This window comes from Hyla sarda, chromosome 1, assembly GCF_029499605.1.
Source record: "Hyla sarda isolate aHylSar1 chromosome 1, aHylSar1.hap1, whole genome shotgun sequence".
Taxonomy (NCBI): domain Eukaryota; kingdom Metazoa; phylum Chordata; class Amphibia; order Anura; family Hylidae; genus Hyla; species Hyla sarda.
In genome coordinates this window covers 352,902,724-352,908,723 of record NC_079189.1, presented here as the reverse complement: position 1 = coordinate 352,908,723, position 6,000 = coordinate 352,902,724, and positions in this window count along the sequence as shown.

The following is a 6,000-nucleotide window of genomic DNA, read 5'->3' as shown; positions in this document are numbered from 1 at the left end:
CAGCCATTTTACACCTTAGGACCCAGCCATTTTTTGAACATCTGACCACTGTCACTTTAAACATTAATAACTCTGGAATGATTTTAGTTATCATTCTGATTCCGAGATTGTTTTTTCGTGACATATTCTACTTTAACATAGTGGTAAAAAAAAATTGTAACTTGCATCCTTTGTTGGTGAAAAATTAGAAAATTTTATGAAAAATTTGAAAATTTTGCATTTTTCTAACTTTGAAACTCTCTGTTTGTAAGGAAAATGGATATTCAAAATATTTTAATAATTTTTTCACATATACAATATGTCTACTTTATTTTTGCATCATAAAATTGACAAGTTTTTACTTTTGGAAGACACCAGAGGGCTTCAAAGTTCAGCAGCAATTTTCCAATTTTTCACAAAATTTCCAAAGTCACTATTTTTCAGGGACCAGTTCAGGTTTAAAGTGGATTTGAAGGATCTTCATCTTAGAAATAACCCACAAATGACAACATTATAAAAACTGCACCCCCCAAAGTATACAAAATGATATTCGGTCAGCCTTTTAACCCTTTAGGTGTTTCACAGGAATAGCAGGAAAGTGAAGGAGAAAATTCACAATCTCCATTTTTTACAATCGCATGTTCTTGTAGACCCAATTTTCGAATTTTTACGAGGGGTAAAAGGAGAAAATGTATTTAGGGGGCATGTCGCATTTAGAAAGCCCCTATGGTGCCAGGATAGCAAAAAAAAAACACATGGCATACCATCTTGGAAACTAGACACCTTGAGGAACGTAACAAGAAATAAAGTGAGCCTTAATACCCCACAGGGGTTTCACAACTTTTGCATACGTAAAAAAAAAAATCACTAAAAGGTGTGTTTCCCCCCAAATTTCACATTTTTGCAAGGGTTAATAGCAGAAAATACCCCCCAAAATTTGTAACCCCATCTCTTCTGAGTATGGAGGTACCCCATAAGTTGACCTGAAGTGCACTACGAGCGAACTACAATGCTCAGAAGAGAAGGAGTCATATTTGTCTTTTTGAGAGCAAATTTTGCTCGGGGGGGATGTCGCATTTAGGAAGCCCCAATGGTGCCAGGACAGCAAAATAACCCCCACATGGCATACCATTTTGGAAACTAGACCCCTTGAGGAACGTAACAAGGGGTACAGTGAGCATTTACCCCCACTGGTGTCTGTCAGATCTTTGGAACAGTGGTCTGTACAACATTTTTAATTTGCACAGCCCACTGTTCCAAAGATCTGTCAGACACCTGTGGGGTGTAAATTCTCACTGCACCCCTTATTACATTCCGTGAGGGGTGTAGTTTCCAAAATGGGGTCACATGTGTTTTTTTTTTTTTTTGCGTTTGTCAAAACCGCTGTGACAATCAGCCACCCCTGTGCAAATCACCTCAAATGTACATGGTGCACTCTCCCTTCTGGGCCTTGTTATGCACCCCCAGAGTACTTTGCGCCCACATATGGGGTATCTCCGTAGTCGGGAGAAGTTGCATTACAAATTTTGGGGGGCTTTTTTCCCTTTTACCTCTTGTCAAAATGAAAAGTATAGGGCAACCCCAGCATGTTAGTGTAAAAAATTTATTTTTTTACACTAACATGCTGGTGTAGACCCCAATTTCACCTTTTCATAAGGGGTGAAAGGAGAAAAAGCCCCCCAAAATTTGTTAGGCAATTTCTCCCGAGTACAGCGATACCCCATATGTGACCCTAAACTGTTGCCTTGAAATACGACAGGGCTCCAAAGTAAGAGCGCCATGCGCATTTGAGGGGGCCACTGAATTAGGGATTTGCATAGGGGTGGACATTGGGGTATTCTACGCCAGTAATTCCCAAACAGGGTGCCTCCAGCTGTTGCAAAACTCCCAGCATGCTTGGACAGTCAACGGCTGTCCAGCAATACTGGGAGTTGTTGTTTTGCAACAGCTGGAGGCTCCATTTTGGAAAGAGTGGCGTACCAGACGTTTTCCATTTTTATTGGGGAGGGGGGCTGTGTAGGGGTATGTGTATATGTAGTGTTTTTTACTTTTTATTTTATGTTAGTCTAGTGTAGTGTAGTGTTTTTAGGGTACAGTCACACGGGCGGGGGGTTACAGCGAGTTTGAGCTGCCGCGCAAAATTTGCTGCATCGCAAACTTGCAGCCTGATACTCACTATAAGCCCCCTGCCCATGTGAATGCATCCTGTACATTCACAGGGGGGGGGGCTCCAGCTGTTGCAAAACTACAACTCCCAGCATGCACAGTCTATCAGTGCATGCTGGTAGTTATAGTTTTGCAACAGCTGGAGGCACACGGGTTGGGAAACACTGAGTTAGGAAACAGACAATGTTTCCCAACCAGTGTGCCTCCAGTTGTTGCAAAACCACAACTCTCAGCATTCTCAAGCATGCTGGGAGTAGTAGTTGGCAACATCTTTAGAGCCAGATGTTGCCGAACTACAACTCCCAGCATGCTTGGAGTTGTAGTTTTGCAACATCTGGAGGACTACAGTTTGCAGACCACTAATACAGTGGTTCCCAATCTGTGCCCTTCCAGATGTTGCAAAACTACAACTCCCAGTATGCCAAAACTGTCCAGGCATGCTGGGAGTTGTAGTTCTGCAACATATGAAGGGCCAGATGTTACAGAACTACAACTCCCAGCATTCCTGGACAGTTAGGGCATGCTGAGGATGTGTAGTTTTGCAACATCTGGAAGGGCACAGTGGTCTCCAAACTGTGGACCTCCATATGTTGCAAAACTGCAACTCCCAGCATGCCCAGACGCCAAGGGCTGTCTGGGCATGCTGGGAGTTGTAGTTTACATGGTCCCATTACAGCAATGCATGTCGCTTTACGGCGACGTGCATTGCTGTAAAGGGCCCGACCGCGGCTGAAGATCCACTCACCTGTCGCCGCCGCCGTCTCCGCCACCAGGATCCAGGTCTTCAGGGACGAGGTAAGTACCGGGGCCGGTCCCCAGCACTCCCCCGTCCCCCGCCGCGTCCTCCGGTCTTCCTCCCGTCCTCTCCGGACTTTCAGGGGCCGGGCAGGACGGGAGGAAGTAACCGCACCCCCTTGCGATTGGTCGGTTAACTAACCGACAGATCGCAGGGGATCGTAGGAGGTGGCAGGCTTGCCACCTCGCTCCTGTACATTAGCATGGTCCTGGCAGTCTGTGACAGCCAGGATCATGCAAAATTTCCGGGCAGTCGGGTCCCAGAGACCCGATCAGCCCGGTATCGCCGCATATCGCAAGGGCAATTTCCCTTGCGATTTGCGGCGATCACCAACATGGGGGGCCTACATGGCCCCCCTCAGCGTTTGCCCTGGATGCCTGCTGAAGGATTTCAGCAGGCATCCAGTTCCGATCTCTGCCCGGCGCGTGGCAGAGACCGGAAAACGCCAGGGCGTATGGATATGCCCTGGGTCCTTAAAGCCCAGGATGTGAGGGCATATCCATATGCCCTGGGTCCTTAAGAGGTTAAAGGGGTACTCCGGTGTAAAACATTTTTTTTTAACATCAACTTAAACATCAAGTTAAACAGATTTGTAAATGATTTCTATAAAAAAAATCATTCCCCCTCCAGTACTTTTTAGCAGCGGTATGCTACAGAGAAAATTCTTTTCTTTTTTTTACTCTTTTTTGTCTTGTCCACAGTGCTCTCTGCTGACACTTGATGCCCGTATCAGGAACTGTCCAGAGCAGGAGAAAATCCCCATTGCAAACCTATGCTGCTCTGGACAGTTCCTGACACAGACAAATGTGTAAGCAGAGAGCACTGTGGACAAGACAAAAAAGAAATTCAAAAAGAAAAGAATTTCCTCTGTAGCATACAGCTGCTAAAACTGGAAGGGCAAAGATATTATTTATAGAAGAAATTTACAAGTCTGTATAACTTTCTGGTATCAGTTGAATTTTTTTTTTTCCACTGGAGTACTGGAGTGTACCTGTATGCCCTTGGTCCTTAACAGGTTAAAGATGGATCATTGATCCAGAAATGTAATTCACCTGCCCGACTCTTAGTCTTTCTTCCAAACTATACATGTTAAGGTCCGTTAACCTTTTATGGTCAGGTTTCTTCCTGCAATCTATGTAACATACTTATTTTTAAGTATATCAGAAGTAGAGATGATTAAAACTTTGGTTTGCATTTTTCTCTGAAAGGCCACATTTTCAATGTATAAAACACTTGATGCTAAAATACTTTACAACACGTCCAATTTTTAACATTGAAGATCTTTAATAAGGGAAATACCATTTCATAATGGGAAATGTGCCCAACAATGAAGCTGGCAAAGAAAAGTTTCACAGATTAGCTCATCTCTAATTAGAAGCTATAGCAACAGGCAAAGATTGTTGGTGACATTTTTAGCTTAGTTTTTACATAAATCACTGAGAAAATTAGATAATCAATGATTATTGCGCCACCATTTTTACTTTTTAATGACATCAGTCATTTTACACAAAAATTTACGGTGAAACGGAAAAAAAATCATTGTGCTACAAAATTGAAGAAAAAACACAATTTTGTAAATTTTGGGGGCTTCTATTTCTACGCTGTACATTTTTTGGTAAAAATGACAATTTATCTTCTCTAGATCCATACGATTAAAAGGATACCCTCTTTATATAGGTTTGATTTCGTCGTACTTCTGGAAAAAATCATAACTACATGCATGAAAATTTATACATTTAAAATTGTCCTTTTCTGACCTTGAGGGCTAATTTTTTGTGCCATGATCTGAATTTTTAATCAGTACCATTTTTATTTTGATTGGACTTCTTGATCGCTTTTTATTCCTTTTTGTATGGTATGAAAAGTGACCAAAAATACGCTATTTTGGACTTTGGAATTTTTTTTTGCGTGTACGCCATTGACATGCAATTTAATTAGTGATATATTTTTATAGTTCGGACATTTACGAACGCGGCGATACCACATATGTTTTTCTTTATTATGGTTACATATTTTTAATATGGAATTTGGGAAAAGGGGGGTGATTTAAAATTTTAAAAAGGAAGGGGTTAATGTGTGTGTATTTAAACTTTTTTTTAAACTTTTTTTTTTACACTTTTAGTCCCCCTATTGGAATTTTAGGAGGAATCATTAGATTCCTCATACAGATGATTGTGGTTTCATAAAACCACAATGATCTGTTTGCTCTGCGCTTGATTGATAAAGCCTGTATCATTCAGAGCCCTGGAGCCGCCGCAGCAGGAGAGGTAAGCCCTCAGGCTACCTCAGTAGTGGATCGCCCCCCACAATCACGCTGCGGGAGGGCGATCCACCCCACTGGACCACCAGGGACGGGATACAGGCATATTTAGACGGCGCTGTCAGCGATCTAAAGGGTTAATAGCCGGCCGCTGCAGTCGCCGCATGTCGGCTATTAACGCCAGCCCCCAGCTACAAGAATCAGCTGGGGGCCGGCCATTATGATGCGGGCTCGAGTCGGGAGCCCGCGCCATATCCCGGTAACGGCCATTGGACGATCATAGACGTCCATGGTTGTTATCAGGTTAAGTATCTAATCTGACAGACCATTTATTGGCATAGATGGTTCTATTTATTATGTGGTATTTTCTAAGAAAAAACTAGAGATGAGCGAATCGAATATGATGAATCCAAATTTGTTACAAATTTCATGAAAAATTCAATTTGCAACTAATGCGAATATCGCTACGATTATATTGCGCAAATAAACTCCTTTTACCGCAATCCAGGCTCCAAAACATCTAAAATGGCGGATCAACATGTGAGGACATGGGCAAGGAACTCTGGGAAGGCGAGATGACCCTGAATCACATGCAGGATGCAGCCTATCAGCAGCCTGTCACCCCTGGGATGTCACAGCCCTATATAATCGGCAGCCATATTCCGGGCAGTCACTTCATCTTTTTCCGGCAGAAAGGGGTTAAGTGAAGCCAAACGTGCCCGTGGGTGACCACCTGCTTCGCGGCGGCCTACCTTCCCGGGAGGTGGTGGAACAGGGATTCCTTGAGACGGCAGCTGTA